This window comes from Falco cherrug, chromosome 9 (genome assembly GCF_023634085.1).
Source record: "Falco cherrug isolate bFalChe1 chromosome 9, bFalChe1.pri, whole genome shotgun sequence".
In the NCBI taxonomy this organism is placed as follows: Eukaryota; Metazoa; Chordata; class Aves; order Falconiformes; family Falconidae; genus Falco; species Falco cherrug.
In genome coordinates, this window is record NC_073705.1 from 33,029,491 (window position 1) to 33,050,293 (window position 20,803).

Consider the following 20,803-nt stretch of genomic DNA (forward strand, 5'->3'; position numbering starts at 1 on the left):
GTGTCTGGTTGCAGCCAGATGCAAAAGGGCATTCTCTTTGCAGAGATGTGTACTCAGTTATCTTCACTCAGAGGTTAAATTACAATTTTACTGCTTCTGTGGTACTCTTAAATGTGCAAAGCCAACACAGCCATGGAAGATTGTGATTATGTTCTGGCTCACTCATCAGCGGGGCTTTTGCCTAAATTCCAGTGGCACAGTGTTTATCGCTATTTAGTGGTGGTGGTGCCTGAGCTAGGAGGAAGCTTGGCTTTCAGATCCCGTGGACGGAGGTCTGAAGAAACATCTCGTCCCTTGTAAACTGAGAACATTTGCTGAAAAGTGAGTAGAGTAACAATAAACATGGAGATCATGATGTAATCTCAGCAATCATTTTCTAGATGGGGTCACTGTTGCAAAAACAACTCAGTGCCACTGATGAAAAGAAGAATAGTGACTGCCACTGTCTCTGGAATCCTTGTGAAGATCCTTATCTAGCCTGGCCATAATACTAGTATTTGGGTAGTGTAATGTTTCAAGCTGGAAAAGTTGTATATGCACCAGGTGTTCAGGGTGCAGATCACCACTGGGACTGGATGGAAACAGCAGCACTGTACTGGTCTAGCTATCCCTTGTATAGGTATGATGGCAGCTTCTGAACTTTGGGCAAAGAAGCTGGTCATGGCTGGTTTAATAACCTGGTGAAGTCCCAATTTTTTTAACTTTTTGAACAAACATGGCAGCCAGCAAGCAATGTGCAGAGTTTGAGCTTAGGTCAGGATTCAGCTAGATCAAACATTTAAGAATGTCTGAATTTAGTCTATTTTCAAGACAGAGGAAAGCAACACTGGTCATCTGGAACTTCTTGGGAGACGCTGAGAAACACGTGAGGTGTTTGCAGCAGGCATCACCTGATAAGAGCTACTAAAAAAACTTGCATAAATGTACAGATTTCAAGGAGCTTAATCAGAAATCAGCTTCCACTCTCTTTCAAATAGGAGGCTTTTTTCAGTGGTCCTCTTAAGTGCCTAGCAAGTTGTGATGAGGAGGTTAAATTACAGAGACTATTCCTGGCCTGGCACAGACTGAATGTCAACTTCTTTCACTAGACAGGAGCTGGGCAAACCAGCAAACTTGGCTGGAGCGTGTGACATCACTGCTGCTGCAATACAGAAAGGACCAGTTGGTTCCCCCGACCCTTGGGCTGGTATTTGGCTGAAATATTGTGCCATGAGACATCATGGTGGTATTTTGGCAGTGACCTTAGGAGCTGCATAGCAGTATGAAGTCAACAGCACTGCATTCCCTTGAGGATGGGAAGAGAAGAGAGAGGGAGGGAAGGTCTGAGATGTTTTAATCTTTGTGATCTGGTTTCTTTATGTGGTGCTCTCTGTATGGCATCCATCCACAGCTCCAGCCCAAAACTCAGAGCCCTGTGGTGACTGCTGGCTGAGGTTTATTCAGTGGCGTGCTCTACTTGCATACACACTGCTGCTTTGGGCTTCCAGGGGCTCATCATGGCAATGTATAGTTAGTACTTCGGAGACTCTCTAATGAATTGATGGCTTTTTTGCATAGGTGTATTTTGTTCATGGCACACATGGGAGCTCATAATCTGGTGAGAGAGCTGGATAGATACAGGCCTGTTCAGCTATGTGTCATCAGGCTGAGACGGTACTCCCAGCTGATGGCACCTCCTCGCTAGCCTGAGCAGCACTGACTCAGTGAGCTCTCCTGGATACTGCCAGAAAAGCCTGCATGGCGGCAGTGATCAGTACATGGACGGCTATTAAGTGTGCTGTTGTTGGTCAATGATCACAGTACTGCTGTCTTCATTGCGCATTTAGGAAAACAGACAAAAGGGTGTCAGAGAGTTAAGGGTCACCCTGTGAGTCCCTGTCAGAGACAAGGACCCAGAAGGATGTCAAGGAGAATTTTAAACCCCTGTAGTCTGGTGCAGAATACCTGAATATCCTCTGTGCTGGGCTGCTTGGACTGCCAAAGGTGTGTGGGCTGGTCATATTGGGCTGCATCTGAGCCAGACACTCTCTGATCTGCCCTGATGCCTGGCTGCTCCAGGCACACTGCCTCTTTGAGTAGCCCTCAGGGCACATGGACCAGCGGGAGGATCACAACACCCTCATCAAGGAGGGGAGCTCCCTGGCAAGAGACAGTGGCGCTCCAGCTACGTTTCCCTGAACTGTCAAGAAAGGCAACTTCTGGATTAAGGTGGTCATAAGATGAAAGCTATTAGCATGAACCTCCATTTCCCTCATCCAACAAGATCACTTTCATTGTACTTTGTGGTCATAAGGGACAGCCAAAGAAAATTCTTCTGCTTTGGGAAAGAGGAACCGGTTTGCTCAAATACAAATACCTGCTCCAGCTATGGAGGGCGGAGAACTGGACAGGCTCGGCTTAGGGTTAAAATCCCAAACACTGACAGAAATGACTACTATTGAGAACAAGGTGACCTCAGCTATTCCAGATTCAGATCTTTAACCATTGCACTGGAAAGCAAGGTGAAGGAACCATGTATCTGAACCAAACCAGTGTAGACTGGGTCCATTCCCCTTCAGGATTTGGCCCAGCAATTGTGTCTCGAACAGCTTGTCCAGGGCCAGAGAAGAGGAGAGACTGTTCTTGAGTTTGGGCCAACTTCTGTTCTCAGTTACACTGGTATAAATCTAGAGTCATTTTACTGACGTCAGTAGAATAACTGAGAACAGAATTGGTGACTCTAAATACATCTACTTCCTAAGCTGACACTGGTGCACTATCCAGAAGGCTACATAAGCAACTGTAACCACAGTAAAGTGAAATCCAACATCTCTGATGAGCCAAACCTCACCCCCATGTGGCATTCAGACCAACATGTGAAGGAAAGGGATTTGGAACTGATACCACACTGCTATGTCACCAAATCATGTCCTCTGGATAATTCCGATTTTCTAACCTGTATCACCCATCACTGACAATAGCAGTGCATTTTTGCTCTTTTCTGCAATATTCACTAGAATACCTAGACCTAAGAGTTGTGTGGTAGATGTTGTGCAGTCCCAGGCCCGACCAGCAGAATTTCCATCCTGTGGACAATATCACCTTTTGGAAATATGTTTGTGCGTGATGGATGGGAAGATGTTCTCATTTAGATTGATCTTGAAATTTCTCATGGAATAAAGATTCTGAAGAGAAATTAAGTTATAAATTTCAACATTTCATTCAGAACTAAAAAAAAATCATTTTGTTTCAGAGTATTTTACTATTTTTACACTATAGGCCATGAGAAGTAGCATGTAATATATACTATAATAGTTAAAATACCATATTATTACTGTCCTTAAGTCAGAGAGGGTGTATGCTATTTAACATTAACTGAAACTTTTAATTTTATTTTCTGTGTCAAACAATACTCTGGCAGTATTGCAACAGTGTGATCTTGTGTTGAAATTTCCCTAAGTAAATATCCTAAATGATAAAAGAAAATATTTCCAACCATCTTTTAGGGGAAATGCCATTAAAATGAATATGATAGTGATTTTATTTGTTTAATCAAACAGTTTGTTTCTGAAGAAAAGACAGCTGAAGTCTTTTTCTCCCCACGAGGTCTACTGAAGCTAGTGTATCTGTTGCCATGGGAGCTGGAACTGGGGGCTCATCAGACTAACAGCTCAAGGAAGGTCAGTGCAACCTGGTGGAAGCATGAATGCAAGGAGGGAGTGTACTAGCTAATGACTATGTTATGTATCCTGCTCTGTGTCCTTTCCCCAAAGGATGTGAACCTCTTCCAGGCCCCAGCTGCAATGCTTACCTCTTCAGCTCAGACCACAAAGCTTCAAGCACTGGGAGATGAAGACCTCACGTGAAGAAAAAAGGGAGGAACAGAGACTGCTTGCGACAGCTATGAAGAATCATGGCAAGTCTCTCTACCTTTCCCTTTCTGGTTCAATGGCAAACACCCAACAGTTATTTCCAGCTGGTCTCCGGACTGCCTTTCCCAATGTCCTCCAAATGCCCCATCCTGCCAAGAGGCCTGCCAAGTCTGGAAGAAGGAGATGTCTCTCAGAAAGGGTTGTATCTGGACTGAGGCTTTCTTGCAACTCCTGTTCACTCCTTCCATTACCTGAGCCCTATCCTACTGCCTTTGAAGAGTCAGTAACATGCAGACATGATGAAGAAAGTCAAAGGCAAGAGCACATGACTAACACGGGCACAGGGCAGGTGCAGCAGTTGACAAACAGCACAAGTCTATGAGAATCACAAGGCAAAGGGATGGTGCTCCTCCCATGACCTGAAGTCAGCACAGACAAGTGACATTTAAGCAACTGAACCCAAACAGTGCATTTCTTGGCATTAAATGTCTGACTGGAAAAGGCCACTGTCTGTATCTAGGTCAGTCATTATACACTGAGATATTTATACAGCTCCCCAGTAATATGGTACATGAACACCTCGTGGCTATTTATCCTTACAAACTCTCTCACTGCAAGCAGGATTTCTGTCTCATTTACAGATCAGCAGCTAAGGCCCAGCTTCAACTGACTGATTTGCCCAAGATCAAACAGGGCGTTTGTGGCAGGGCAGGGAACCAAATCTATATTTTCTGAATCACACAAGAAGAGCTTAACCTTTGTCAGTTAAGGAAAAAATGTGCCTTCCCCCTGTCCTTCATGGGTCATGGTACTTTACCATGAGCCTCTGCAAATAAACCCTTTCAACTGAGTATGGTGCTGTAGCTTGGCACTATATTGTATAGTGAACTCCACCCAGATTTGCAGGTGACTGTCTTGCTGCAAAGATCTCAGCTCAGCCTCAGGTACTTGATACCTATATCTGTCTGAGATCATGAAGACTCAAGCCTTCTTCATTAGTTAAAGGTGACAACTGATATTCCATTGGTACAGCCTCCTCACTGACAGGATTTTGGCTGATGAGACAGATACTCATCTCCTTTCATTTTAGTCTCAAGCAAGGCTTAGAGGATGAAAGCTTCTGAGTTTTCAATTGCTGTGTGGAAGAAAGGAGATTTTTCCATTGTAGAGGGAAAGTTGTGGAGTACTGTGGCATTGCTAGAGACAGGAGATGACAAAGGGGGAAAGGAAGAAAAATACATGGACAAGAAAACAAATGAAATGTCTTGGATGCCTTGTGAAGGAGCACGCCAAACAGTCCCAGTCCCTGTCACAGGAAAATTGTAATGATACCAGCAAGTATGTTAGACACAAGAGGGAAGCAGGTGTATTCTCCTCTGTGACCTACACAAGTAAATCTACAGCTAGCAACCAGTCATGCCTCACTTTCCAGGCTTTCCAGGCTGGGGAATCTGAAACCATCCCCCACTTACACGGCCCTCCTCATCAGCCCCAGCACACCGATACCATCTGCACTGTCAAGTTTACACTCAGACCATTTAAGCTTCTTGACAAGGAGAGTCTGACCCACACCCACTCATGCAGGATGCAGTCTCAGGAAATAATAGGCTTGCAGAAAACAAGTAGTGTTCTTTTACTGGTAGTCTCACCTGCTCCCTTCCTTTGTATCTTCTGGATATGTAGTTCTTTTGGACAAGAATTTTGCTGAATCTGTTTTCTATAAAGAAAAGAATTTAAGCCATGTATATGTGCTATGTTCAAAATTGTTTCAAGTTCTAAGTGGTTTTCTCACCCACTGATTTCCATGGGATTTAGGAACATGCAATATCTTGAAATACTGCAGTATCCTGAAATACCTCTCATGTTACCAAAGACAAATAAATATATGTATCAAAGGGGGGAAGAGAAGGTGGAGGCTTTGGTTTTCAAGGTTTTCTGGCTCAGGCTGCAGGAATAGAGCTATTTCTTTACTTACACCTTGCTATAGTTTTCAAGTGCAGTCAAAAGAGCTTAGTTCCCCAGCAAGCAGTGTGGCGGAGCCGGGGCGGGGCGATACACATTTATATACATGCCAGAGCATATGACTCAAGCATACAACCATCCATTCACATAACATCTTTCTTCTGATGACAAACTGTTTCTCAACTATCGGTGATTACAACAGAGCTATTCCAGTTGAAGGACAAAGGCTGTGGCTTGCCTTATTCCTGCCCGCTATCTGGAAGATGGCCATGGGACTATCCACCTATGGCAGGACTTTGAGAGGGCAGGGGAGAGCCCACCCACCCTGTCTCCCAGGTAATATCTCTGGAGGTCATACTGTTTTCCTCCTTTTGAGGAACAAAAACCAGACAGTGGTCTTGTCCTGAGCAAGACGGCAGCTCCTTCCAGTTCCCTTTTCACTGTGCAACAGGAGTAGGTGTTTTTTTCCCAGGGAAATGCAGTCTCCCACTTCCTATTCAGAGATTGATTCATTGGTGTGTCCCCATGATTTAACAGTTAGTCCCCAAGGCAGTTCCTAATTCTTTTACAGTTAATGCAGCATTCTACTGTGCTTCTTGTGATTCTGTAAAGGATATATGCAAAAGACAGAAAAGAAAATAACAAGAGTTTTAAGCAGAACCCACACTTGTTCCCTAAAAGACAGGCCAGTGACTCTGGCTGAATCAGTCCCTCAGCAACCTCGGTGATACAGTCATCGCAGTGCTTTTCCAGACCATCTAGACCCTCTGAAGAACACTGCAGGCAGGCAATAGCATCACCTGCAGCTCATTGCTGTCACCAGCCATTTCTTCCCCAGCCCTTCTCAATTTCTCCGCACCTCAAGTGGCAATTCTAGCTACTTGTCTATGGCTTCGTTCAATTCACAAGCCTGGTCAAAGAATAATTTCTCAGTTTTGGAGAAACGGGCTAAGTCCTAATGTTACTACTTCAAAACAGATCAGTCAAAATGAAGAGTCTCAGCGAGGAACATCATGACCAGGAATGCTGCCCCACTGCCCCAGCACAAACCCTGGATGCAGCTTGCAGGTCCTGTTCCCTCTGAGCATGCTGTTGCTTCTGCACCAACATGTCAGGCAGTCCTGGGCACCTACTCCAGTTTCTGCACGATGGAGCCCTATGCTTTGAAACATGCAAAGGATGGGGACAGGGGCACACCTGAAATACATCACAATGGAACAGAAGCCATCAGAAGTGTGCAGAACCGTACAAGGGTCTATAACGAAGCTGACAGGCAAGCCAAATGAACCTTAAGGTATGACAGCTTATGTCTGATCAAGATAAAGGTGATAAAGAGAAGCACATCTGAGACTGAGGATTTGCAGTAGCTGTAAACTGCCAGATACTGCTGTTTTCTGATTCTGCATGTTAAGATGTAGCCAAACGTCAATGACATGCAACTCTTATAGAGACTTTTCAAAAAACTGCAGAAATTTTCATCTCTACCTTCTCCAAGTGGAAAGTATGATCTAGGTGGCCTTCATGTACCTGGCTGTTATAGCCCTGTCACAGTTCCCAAAACAGCCTCAGACACAGCGTGTAAGTAACAGGGAAAGCATCCCTGAAACTACTGGGATGTAGCTGTGTGAGAGACTGAAAATAAAGATGCATCACTATTTGACCTGCTTGGCTCATAAGAAGATTGGTCTGACTGTTACCAGATGATTTAGATTAATCATTACTAGCTAATGTCTTCTTGTTTATCATTATTCGCAAGCACAGGAGGTGGATGATAAAGAAATCTAGGACTATAATTAAATATCTGCTTTCTATGCTTGTCCAAAGAGGATGATTTGGCAGGGGAACCGAAGAGAGAGGAAAACCTTAATTCTGGGGAAGGGTTTCAATGCTGCCTGCATTTCTCTGGGGCTGCTAAGAGACAGGGCGTTTGGTGGCAGTCTCTCTGACCATGCACACTTGAAAACCATAAAAACCTGGCAAGCAGCAACATAGCCACAAAACACCAAGCTTAACACACACACAAATATACATATACACACACACACTTAGATATGTATGTATAAGCAATCACTGACTCACACAGAAACACATGCAGGCTTGATAGAAGAGGGACAACCCTTTCTCAAGTGTAAAGTTTCCCTATCAATGCACACATGCAGCCCCCACTATGGTCCCTTTCCCCACACACCTGTCAGCTGGCTCACAGACTGCTGGTCCCAAAATTTGACACTACCTCAAGCAATGCACACTAGCTCTAAAAGCAATGGACTCACCCGCTTTCTTATAGTATACAAAGCTCTGTGTGACCTGGCATCCCAGCTGCAGGCAAGCCAGCACAGCGAAGTCGGCAGCTAGAAACCACTTGCAGAATTTGCCTCTGCTAGCAACATTTTGTGTGTGTAAACTCAGCTAAACTCAAGAAAGACTGATACAGATGAGTGGTGTTTTCCCCCAACCTGGCTCATAGGGTTGGTTGGCTTTTTTCCCAGTCTTGGAGTGATTTACATTTTCGTGGGCCTTTTGCACAGCTCTAGTAATGCATGCACGGACAAAACAAGCGGAGAAGGAAGTAGGAATAAGAGGCTACAGAGTGAAAATTCCCTGTGCTTTTGGTTTGCAGCGCAGGAGTGCAATTATACCTGCATACCTCCACCCAGCTGTGGCCTTCAAGTTCACTGGTGAGTGCCTGTTACAACTGTTTTGGCAACTAAATTGTTAATATGTATGTAAATACCTTCCTAGTGACAAGCGTGGAAGGGTGGAGAAATTCAGTCGTTTTGGGGCTCCAGTATAATAGAAATCTTTTATTTGTTAGTATTCTCCACAGATCTTATCCTTCAAGCATTTAACTGAGTGCATTTGCTTCTTATATGGTCAGTTCCTTGAAGAAGTGAAGGAAAAGAAGTCATGGACTTTGATCCTGTCCAGAAAGTTAATTTCTTCTTATGTCTTCTCACTTTTTCTTCTCCTCAGCTGCCCTCCCAGAATGGCAGAGGACTAGTGAGGAACCCTGTAGCTGATACTGTACAAAGTCAGTATGAACCAGTTGCTTTGACCTGCTGCTGGAAAACTTCCCTGTTCAGATTTAATCGGATTGCCTGTTCACAGGCCATTTAAAAAAGCTTAAGCAGTTTGGCTTCTCAAGCTCAATTTTAATTATTTCTGTTCTTATTTTGCTGCTGAGTTCTGCAGCTAGGCTAATAAAATGCAGTTCCTTAGGAGGGCAGATTAAGAAGTTCTGCAACAACTGGACTCAGAAAAGCTTACGCCATTTAAGAAATTTTCCAGTGATTAAAATTGGATACAAGTCATAGTCACAGTCATTTATAGTGGCCTCTTAGCACTGCCTAGGTATTTGAACTATTTTACTTTTTCAGGCTCTGTAGGAACTAATTGCACTCTATAAAATATTTAAATTATTATCTTACTATTTGTTCAAAGAAAAAAAAAAAGAAATAAAAATGCCTTCAAACTCCTACACAAATCACTAAAGTTTTTACGAGTACCTTATCTGCAGGCAGTAATCATCTGGAAAATAAAATCAATGTCTATTTGCTTAAAGTTGCTTACAGCACAATGCATAGGACAATTAAATGGAGCTTCATAGCAATTTTATGGTCTTTTAAAAAGATCATAGCCCCTTACCAAATAATTGTATGTCATAAACCGTAATTACTGCATACAAATCTGTATGTATGTCTCATTCCACACACAGACTTTGAGAGAGAATCCTGCATTTTTCAGAACAGAAAAAAACTATACTAAATGAAAGGTCTTTCCTCCTCTAATTACTGAAAAAAAAAGATACAAATGCTGTTTGATTTCTCTTATCTGATCAATCACACAACTGATCCTTAAGTGCCCACACATTCACACACTCAGGCTCACCACTCTTCACCATTTCCCTCCTTTAAAAACACCCATACGCTTCCCCCTTACCTTCTGTGCTCCAGCTTCCTGATCAGGGACAGTACAGGGCTGCACTTTCTTCCCTTAAGTCAAAGCCCCAGCACATTTTACAGCAGCCTGCTTACTATTAGCACTTCCCATTATTTATGTGTTTCAGACTTCCCTTCTGAACATGGTTATCTTAATAGAAACAACCACTGAAAAATAAATAAATAAATAAAAATGTGGAGGAGCTAACCCTTGAGCCCTTGCAGACCTGCCCAGCCAGGTGAAGTGAGCAAGGAATCCAAAGTTAGTAAAATGTATTTAAATAGTTATCAGGCAAGGGGAAACCAAACGGAGATCATGGTAGGGAAGAGGCAAACATACGTATTGGAATAACCATGCGGTGTCAAGTAACAGACAGATGAAACAAACAGTCATCAGCTATTTTTACATTCAGATTCGGCATTAGTAATGCTTCAGAGATAACTAATACAGACAGTAATGCTGTGCTATTGGCTCGCTACTGCCAGTGATTCAAACCTTAAAGCACTGCATTTTTGTATCTACAGGTGGGAGTCACAATGTTTATTAAGGTCACCATTAAAAATACTATGTAAGAAGTATGCACATGAGTAACACATTGCTGTCCTGCTGGTGCTTTTTCATAAATAGCTCATTTCATCATAGAGGCTGGACAAATGTATCCAGCGTTCTTGGAGTAAGGACCCCATTCCACCGTCCTTCCAAAGCAAACAAGACCAGCCACCCTCCTGGAGGCACATGTCAGCATAGGGTTTCATTTGGCGAACTGCAATAGGATGTTGAATAATAGGGGAAATATTCCATGAAGTCAACAAGCTAAGTTTTTGTACTGCAGATATAAACAACGGATTGCACCCTGTGCCATGCTGAGTGCACAGAGCTCCTTAGTGAAGTCACGGGGTGCTCTCAGGACTCAGCATCACGCTGGGACTTGAGCCACAGCCTGCAGCAAAATGAAGAGCAGAGACTCCTGCGATTACAGCCCAAGTCCTGCTTCCATGGCAGAGCAGGGCTCCACGTGAGCCCAGTGCTCATTTGCATTTTAAAAAGAGCTGCTAATTATATTGCTACAGCACAAGCAAGGCAATAACCATGCAGTACCTGCTGCCTGAGAATCTCCAAGCAGCAGGCAACTTATGAACTCATCCTCTCTGTGATCCAAGAGCAACCTGAGCTTACTGGTCCTTGGAGGGGCAGCAACCTGCCTTCTGCAAAGTAACTTTCTGCTTTTAATTCTCCACCTGGGAGAGGTGTATTGTTCACCTTAGCTCCCAGCGGGAAGATTTTGCAAAGCTCCCTCCCCTAAACTCCTGGTCTAGGCTTTTGGTGCTCAAGTGATTCTCCTAACTCACCCCAAAATGAATGCTGGCCTTGCCAAACATCAGGGCACTTCTGCCAAGTTCTGGCCCCAAACGACACACTTCTAACATCTACTCATGCCCTGCACCCATAAGTGCACTTATACACAAAAGTCTGGTGCATCATGAGTCATGGCACCTATGAACTGAGGTATCTAAGAGAACTGCTGCATGCTGAAAAAAAAAAAAAGTTTGGGATGAAAACAGACAGTGGAAAAGTAGCTTTCAGGCATCCACTGCCACTAATGTAGGCAAAACTGTCTGTATATGTGTGTCTGTCTCTCCCACACATTTCTAAAGAGGGGTGGAATGTACTTCTGGAATACTTGTGCTAAAAATAAACCCATCCCTGCTGTCTATGAAGAGAGGCAGGTATAGCCCTGCTTTCTGTAAGCCCGTGAACTTGTGAACTGCTTAGAGGCTGAGGTGCAACTAGGAAGACCCCTATGGAAATTTTAACTGCTAGGGCAGGAATGGTGACAATGCTTGGAAAATCCAAAACAGGCCTCTCATACAAAAGCATCTGGAGTTAACACTATTCATCAGGTGGAATGGGCTTTACAGACTCCAGCTTTGAAAGGACTCAAATCTTGGGATAGGCGTTATGCTTATTCAAATATCATTATAATAAATACATAAAGTTACAAATTCAATTCTCAGATAAGACCCTGGGATCAAATGGCCTGTCATTAAAATAAAACCACTTCTGGGGAAAAATACTGAATAACGCATAACAAACACAACCCAGTGACACTTAGATGTTGTTACCCTGCTCCCAGGAAATTTTTAAAAAGCAAAAATTCCTTCTGCTTCCTTTCAGTGAGTGTAGAGCAATAACAGATCCACTCAACTCTTGTAGACAGCAATTTGGACTGAAATTCTAAATTTATATGAAAAGAGTATGCATTTGCACAAATATGTCAATGGAAAATTAAGGTAGGTATGTATGTATAATGAACTCCATCTTTCACACACACACTTGAAACTTTGTATGCTTAGCAAGGTTGAGAATACAGACATGAGAGCCTTATGCAAGAGCAGTAGTTTTCAGTGTTTTCTAACTTGTATCCCTTAACACTTTCTCTAGGGAAATAAATGGAGTTCTGCCCTACTGAGAGAGACAGTTTTTTCCCTCTGTTACCTTAGCTGCAAATCCCAGGGAAGCAGTATGCAGACCCCAAGGGGTCAATGGACTAATGACATGTGAAAAGTCCCTGCTACATGGAAACCAAAAAGTGGAACTGATTATAAACAGAAATGAAAACATGCCACCCTAGACTGGGAAAATGCAAGCATCAAACTGTTTTGGTTGTAGAAAGTAAATGGTTCATAATTCTCATGGCATTAACAGACAAGGGACCTATTGACTATATTGAGTTTTCAGTTGTTTGTTTACAGCACTTTTTGTCCAGCAGAGCAATGCAGGTTCAATTCTTACCTGGCAGACACAGACTGAATGATTTGTTTCTGTTATCACAGTCAATGCAATAACTTGTTTTCTGGGCAGTGGACAGGTAAGTGCAGAGCATTGGCTGGACAGAGCAGCCCCAGGGTCATACCAGCTGAACAAAAGGAGCAAACCAAGGACTAGAACATGCCCCACAGGAGGGCAACGCCTTCACCTGCTCTGTATGCTGATCCCCACACTTGCAGGTAGATAATGCTGCGCCCCACCTGAAGTCTTGCAAGGCCTGCATTTCTCTAGTACGTTTCTAGCACCTGCATGTCTGCTCCTGGATGTGCCAGGGAGTGCAGCAGCAGCACAGTCGTAAACAGAGTCATGGTGCAAACCAGATGCTGCTCCACCTGCCTCCTTGGGGCAGCCCAAGTCCCCCCAGCTTGTTTTCCAGCAGGGGGGCTCCACCTCCTTAGGATTTGTTTGGATGGGGAGGTGGCTGCCAGTTCTATCCCATTCCTGCAGTTTGCCAACAATCTGCACCCAAGATCCTTTCCTTCCATGCTCATGCTGATCTGAGCACACACCTCCTCTAATGATGGAAATGCTCCCAGTACCTGTGGAGGGGGTGGTCCACTTGTTCCTCTTTTTGCAGTCTCTGCATTTCACACCTTGCTGAAGGAGAGGGCATGACTGAAAATGAGTTGAGATGTCCATTTTTGCATTCTCCTCTAGGAGGCACTGGACTTGTATATCTGCACATTTTCTACTAAGTGTGAAAGCATCACTGCTTCTTCCTGCAGGCAGATTTTGTGTAAAAGCTCTGGTCAGACCTACCCCACCTTCCTGTCTCCAGGAGGCAGCAGGGACCTGAGGGTCCTAAGTGAGGAAGATGTCTCAGTATTGCTATAGGTGTTTTCTCACCCAAAGGGGAACTACACGAAGGCTGCATTTTTTGCTCAGCACCTCCTGTTAGCCAACACAGGCCACGCTGCACCTCGTATCAGGGAAAATGACAAGTAGATGTCTGTCATGTTCCTGTCTCCCTGTATCCTCTCCTGGGTCCAGGCCCTTAAACATCCAGGTTTGAATCAACTTCGGTCCTGACAAATCCAGCCGTAGGTGAGCAGATGTAGGTGATGACAGAAGGGTTCCTTGCACCTGAAGACCAGTAGCAGTCCTGTGGCCTCTTCCTTTGGGGTCATTTCTCCCCCTTACTGAAAGAGCTGCTTATCCGCCCCTCACACAGAATTTATGCAATGAGACAGATGCAGGACTCATCTGCAGCCTCTCTCCAGGGCTACTCCTTGGGACTCAAACCTCGGCAGTAGCTGGAGTTTATCAGTCCAACTCCAGGGACTCCTAGAGCTCTGACAGGGAGAGAAATTCTAATTTTTTAAGCCCTTGGAGCTTTCTCTGTTTGTCCCAATTACAGCTTTGAATGAAGCCTGGCAAGGTAAAAATCCTCTGCAAAAGGAAGCTCTGGAAGAAATTTCAGCATGGTTCAGGCAAAAAGGAATACTTCCTTGATTTCACCTTTCAGAATTTTATAATAGAGTGTCTAATATAATACAATATCAAAATTGTTTTAATCCTGCCCTCAGAAAGAAGTAAAAGATATTATTTTCCAACAAACAAAATGCTATGATTCTTCTCTAGAATCAGATTTCTCATGAAACCAACAAACTTAGCAACATTTCAGCTTTGACTGCATTTGTGACTGTGGGCAGACTTTGGTTCCACCATCTTTTTGCCTATCTGTGAATATGACCTTAAATTCAATTGTAAAAGAATTTCTACAGCTTGATCTGCTCTCCCTGCTGCCGCCCCATCGATACTACCTAGACTCAGCGGACGCAGAGAGGAGTTGTCTGGATTCCAGCCCTGAACACTCATCCTAAAACTCTGGGATGTGCCTGGCTGTGGCACCAGACTGGCTCAGCAGCCCTCTTATGGCTTTCAGGGACGGAATGTAGGCTAGAAGGACTAAGACTAGAAGACACAGCCTCAGTGACAGTTTTGGCAAGGTTGTCAGTCACAACTACAGCCTACTTTTCTCCCCAAATCAAACTGACTTTTCAGTCAGGAGCAAAATCTTGCTTTTGCCAGTAAGACAGCCACCTCACGTACATTGATTATATCTACAGAAACCCCCAAAAGATGTTTGTGTGTAACTGTTTCACTATTAAACGTTCTGCTGAGAGCGGAAGAAAGATGTAGCAGAAAAAAAAACCTTACTACAGGAAATGCTAAACACCAGAAGATGGCTAAATTATTCTGCAAGTAAGGGTTTAAGCCTGCAGTGCACTGTTCTACCCATGCAAAGGAATTGTGCTATCTAAAATAGAAAAAAAACCACATTACGTGCTTATCTGCCTTCTGGGCACTGATTTACCTTGAAAATCTTTCCTTTCCCATGAGGAATTGACAGTGAAATCAGCAGAAAGCAACAGCACTTTGCAATTTTCAGGAGAGGTTCAGCCTGTCCCAGGACATGCAATGAATTGGTCTTGCAATTAAAGGTTGAGAAATGAGCACACTCGTGACAGGTCAGATGAGGGAAAAAATGCCTTTATACAGTCTGAGTGATCTAAAAAGTAATTCTCTTTAAAAACATGTAGAACCCAGTGACATTAAGAAATATTAGGACAAATGCATTAGGTATTTTATAAACATAGCTATAATCCATCTAGTTTAAGAAAAGAGGTTGGAGGAATGTGAAGTTCCTGCCCTAGTGTAAATACTTCCTATTTACAAAACACAAAGCAAAAAAACAGAGACCACAAGCTAATTAAAATAGCCGGACAGCAATGATGGGAAGCATAAGGTGCTATTTTTAGGGGATTGTATGAGAGCCCAAGCAGCTAGAAGGCTAGTCAACCCGGAGGAGTCACATGGCCACTCTCAGAGTGCTTTGCACTGTATCACCCCACCACAGACAAGGTGAACTGGCCAGTATGATTTTTGTTCCAGATTCCGCCCCCCCTCCCCGATTTCATGCAATATTTTGCATTTTACACTATGTTGGATGAATTTCCATGGACGTTTCCACAGAACCACTGGCCCTGTCTTGTGCCAGGTCCCTTTACAACTGAGACATGGGTTTGGGGCAGTGTTTGCAGGGCTGACTCCCCCCAGATGTTGGGGAATACTGACGTTTTACAAGAGGAAATTGTGTTCTGCAGTAGTACAGCTGGTTCTGCAGATGTAGTTGCAGTTCAAATGTGGGCTTATCTCTGTGTGAGAAGGGGTGAAGAGAGAAAAGATACAACATTAAAACTTGTTATAAGCTACTAGGTTTGCCTGAATTACATGGGTTTTCATTTTGTGGTTTGCAGAATACACTTGTTGTGGGCCAAGAAGAGGAAACAGTGAAGCACAGCAGAAGACAACATGAGAATTTTATTCCTCAGCAGTCACTGAAGTTTCAAAACTTATTTGCATTATCTCAAAAACTCATAGCATTGCAGAATGTGTTCAGAAAATACCAGGCTGCAAAATGTCTACCTGCATGGGTTTGTGCTGGAGCACTGGTGGGCAGTGAGGGAAGGCTAGCTTGGCTTAGGAGAGGGGTTTCAGCCCAGATATACATCAGACAGGAAAGAAATTTAAATTTGCACTTCCTCCTTCTCAAACCAACTCTTTTCCTAGCTCAAAACCCTTCCCAGAAAAGGAGTATTGGAAACCACAAAAAGGTTTTGAAAAATGTTTCGGGTTTGCATAGCTTGGCAGAAAAATGGGCACCACTAGTATGCAAGCCACAGCAAACACAATTGCCTAACCTGTTTCCAGTCTACCAGCAGAACAGAACACACCAGTTAACTGTGAAAAGCAACATAGCTTTTTGCCTTTTTCCCAAAAGCAACATAGCTTTTTGCCTTTTTCCCATTCCAGTAATCTGAGGAATTATAATACCATATTTCTAAAACGATATGACTTTAAGTCACAGTTAAGAAGAGTAAGAAATCTAAAATTGGCACTCAGTAAAGCAGGAAGCACTAGAGAGAGAACTAGAAGTTTATGCCCAGCCTTTCAGAAAAAGCCAATGTGTCATTGTTCAAGGTTTTGCTGAATGTCAGGAATGGAAGATTAACAAACAGTGAGAGATTATGAGTGTTAGCAGGAGGGGTTCATGCAGACACAGGAAGGTCAAGAACAGCTAAAAACCTGGCCTGAAAGATAGCAAACATACTTCTCTGCAGAACAGTGCTAAATAATGACTGAGAAGAAAGGAGCCACATGAGGAACAGAAAGCAACTGCTGCAGAAAAGCAAGAAAACAGAAATGCTGTGTTTGGAAACAGCTCAGTTGTGCAGATTCGTTGCAGAAATTAGTCCCAGCTCCTCTGCTTGCAGTACACCTGGGCTGGTGGACACAGCCCAGGATCTGGCTGCAAGGCCCTTGGCACAGTCTGCCTAGGGAATTAGGTGGACTGGAAATCTAGGGATGGGTCTTCATCTTTTCCTGGTAGCTGAACTTGGAGAATAGTGTCAGTGAGATATGTGGAGTAGATAGGAAGACAGAATCCCCCAGGCCTAAAAACTCTGTCACAGCCCCTTAATGAGGATTAACCAGATGAGTACCAGGTAATCAGAGACTACTTTTAGTGGTAAAGTGATTCGTAGGACTGAAATTCACTGTACCAAACGTACTGAAGTGGCTGGTATTAATAAACTGACACATGCAAACAAAAGAATTCTTCTTTAATCCCATTCCATTAAGGAAAGGGCATGTGGCTTGAATTATGGTCATGTAAACCACTGACTTCAGGCAGTTTTTCAAGTTTTGTAGTCTGCAAAACTTATTAGAAATTTTATGCTGTCAAATATTTGAAGAAATATATAATGGGAATAAAGAGATAAATATTGCCTTTTAAAAAATGTCAAAACTGGTTTCCTTTAAACTTTACAAAGGCATTTTAGGTATCTCCCCCTCCCCCCTGAAACAAACAGTAAAATTATTACTGATGAAAATTCTAATCCTGCAAACATGTATATGATTAATTATCTTCCTGCAGAGATCAGGGGCCCTTCTCTTGGGAACAAAACTAAACATGTTCACAGAATCAAGGCTCTAAGCAAATTCATAACATCACTCACACATATATTCTCAGAGATTTCAGCAAGTGTTTACATACAATGTAGAGCACAGACTGAAGCATTTAAGCACTGAATGCTCAAAGTGCATATTTATGGCAATGTTTTTTTAGTGACAGAAAGTATTGCTGTTTCAAGATGCAGCAGTAATTCCCAAATCCAAGATGTATCTGAAATCCATTAAGAAAATGACCATGTATGCAGACAGGCTTGAAAAAGGAGGCAAGGTCTGGTGTCTCCACTGATGACACTCAACAACAATGTCCATGTCATTTAGGATCACGAGTCACATTGATTCCAACCCTGCTGAAGAACATTAGACCCTCAGACATTTCAACATGCCACAGGGAAGCTGGATATTTTGGAAACTGATGTTGACTGCAGAAGCAGCCTGACAGATGTGGCTGAGCCAGCTGCAATCAACAGAAACCCTTCCAGAGACATGAGTGCGAGCTCAAACATGCTCTGCTTACTTATAGTTTTAAAGACGCAGTTTGTGCTGTCCTCACAGGAGGGGTGCAAATCTTGGACTAGTCTTTTTCCAGCCTGGTTGAGCATGACAAGTGTGAAACATTTCAGTAGAAAAAAAAATCTCTGCCAATTCTTAAAGTCTACATATTTTTAGGAGAACAATTGAAGAAACAAACACAAAACTTCCATGTTAGTAATGCAAGACCAGAAAATATGAAGAAAGCAAGGAACTGGTGGGATAAATAGAAATGAGTAAAAATGAAATGTTATTTAAACAACAATATTTTTACATTGTTCAACATAAGATGCTTTGAGGTATGGTTAATTCCAGTGACTTGATTCACATTTTCCTTTGTACCTTTCACAGCTTTACCATTTATTTTGGCAACACCGTAAAAAATTATAGTCACCAGATTCTTATAGTTGCCTTCAAAAATCATTTGCAGACTCACTGTTTCCACTGGATACTTCAGATATAATCATATAGTCCTTATATTTACTATTTGAATTACATTAGCTTGTGAAGCCCATGACATTTTAATAATAATCATCAAGTATATTAGGGGCTTCCACTGTGGCTGCTGGTGTCAGAGTAAGCAAGCATCTAACCTTGCACTCAGAGAAGATGGTCTATAAATCCAGGCCCATGTACACCTGGTCCCGTTGTTTAAGACAAAAAAAAAACTACTGTAAATTTGAATAAAATCATGCTGTAAAACACAGAAACTCATATCAAATACTTCTATTGGAATGCTTTCCACATCTCACCTTTAGTTAAACATCTGCAGCATGCTGTGTAGACATATTGTTAGATTCAGAGCAACTAAACTAGCTGCTCAAGGTTATACTCAGAATCTATAGAAAAGCCAGGAAGAGAATGCAGCTTTCTTCCAGCATTATGGACTATTCATCAGCTTATGCTGAGTCCTAGATGGGAAAACCTCCAAGAGGGGGTTTTTATTTCCACATTCTGCCTTCTGTAAATTACTGTGGTATGATCATAACACCTTTGTGCTTTTGTCTACCTACTGGTAGTATTTTAAAAGTACCTATTGCTTTTGAGTCTAGAGCTGCGTAACCACCACCAATAATAATTAATAACTTTTGCAATTATCTTCTGCCAAATGAAATCTCATCTTCAGTTTCAACTGGATACATTCATCTGTCTTACGTTGTTGTCTAGGGTTGCTATGCACTAACTGTTGGTGTGTTCCATCCCAAAGGTGGCTCTTTGGGAAACCTTGAAGCTCTATAAATAGCAGATATTATTATTATTATTATTATTGTGAGGGGGCAGGATTGCAACATTTCACCCTCAGGGAACAGAGACACTCAAGAACACTTCTTTCAGCATTTGAATGCATGGATTCTTCACAATCAGTGATGTGAGGGAGAGAAAAGCTCTTGTGCAAAATTCCTGTAGGAGCAAGAAGATGAGATCCGGTGGATGGAATCCATTACGCCCAGTGCTGGCCTTTTACAAGTTTAAATTGGCCATCTACACTCCCTTTCACATCAGTGGAGGTTAGCAGACACCTCTGAGAGGTTTGAAATGCGTTTCTTTATGCATGAAGAATCACAGTCTCAGGACATGGTCCTCCCCACAGATGAGCGATGAAGCCGTTTTGACTGGCTTAGCCTCGGTACCGAGTGCTGAGACAGCTGAAGAGAGGTGGCAGGGGCAGGACTCTGGCCCCCAGAAAAGGGAATACAACCCAGCAAGGGCTGAGATCCCCAGAGCAAGAAAATACAAACAAAATACACAAGAGGAGATGTAAAGGGAGTGGGGATACTGGGAAAGTCCTAAAAAAAAAAAAAAAAAAGGAAAGAATAAAGGGAAAAGTAGGAGCAGCAAAACAACCAAAGTCATTGTTTTTCTTATAAACATTGAGGGTCTGGTCCTATTTCTGTTGACTCCTTGCAAATTTTCCACCAGGAAATATGAGCAGTTAAGGTGCCTAAGTGAATTAAGCATTCTCCTTCCTTCAAGTCCCTTCATTTCAGCCTTCCTAAGCAAGCAACACTAAGCTGTCACTCTGCCTGAGAAGCCCTGTGAGCAGTCCCACTGTGCTCTCAGTGCTGGGCAAGCACGATACCCCTGGGCTGCCTTTGCCATAAGCTTTTGCTTTCAGACACGGCTGTCACTCTTGACCACTGCAATTTTAGAGCTAGGCTAAAAAGAGGAAGCGAGAAGGTAAACACTGAAACCACCGGCAAATTCAAGCAAGACAGGATGCCATCTCTTGCCAGCAACAAGTTCACATAAGCGAAGGATGTTAAATTGCACTTTGAAATCAGTCAGGAAACAGTGTTTCACCCAGAAAGATGAACTACAGAGATACATACCCAGCCGTTCTCACAGAGAAAAACTGCCCATCCCAATGCCCTCCTTTCCCCACGGTGGCTAGGGGAGTGTGAAACAGCAGGGCCATGGCAGCATGCCCTGCCCGAGTGAGGGGTGCTGAGCAGCACAGGCAGTGATACGCCCCAGGACTGACACCAAACACGCCTCCCCTCACCCCTCACCCACACCCTGCCTGCACTGCAAGTGTTGCAGCATGACAACATAATTGTCCCTCCTACATAATCAGGTGCCTAAAGGGCCTTTCAGGCAAAGCCCATGCTGCTGACAGGAGTGACAAGCAAACACTGCCTTCACCTAAAAAGACAGGTGCTGTTTTCCAGTTAAATAAGCCTTTAAGTCTGTTTCCTTTCACTGTTGATTTGACAGCC

At 43.2% G+C, this 20,803-nt stretch overlaps 1 protein-coding gene across 3 annotated transcripts in view; it reads right to left on the reverse strand.

Annotated features, from left to right (window-relative positions):
* The window catches only part of C9H10orf71 (chromosome 9 C10orf71 homolog), a 32,890-nt gene extending 12,321 nt beyond the window's left edge, over positions 1 to 20,569 (reverse strand). Inside the window, exon 1 of one of the 3 annotated variants that reach the window (XM_055721260.1) lies at positions 20,417 to 20,569. The gene's annotated coding sequence lies outside the window, so the exon portion shown is untranslated. Of the gene's footprint in view, positions 1 to 3,790; positions 4,017 to 9,752; positions 9,962 to 20,416 lie in introns of those variants that run through there. The other 2 variants (XM_055721262.1, XM_055721261.1) reach the window with 2 other exon arrangements.
* Positions 20,570 to 20,803: the final 234 nt, after the last annotated feature.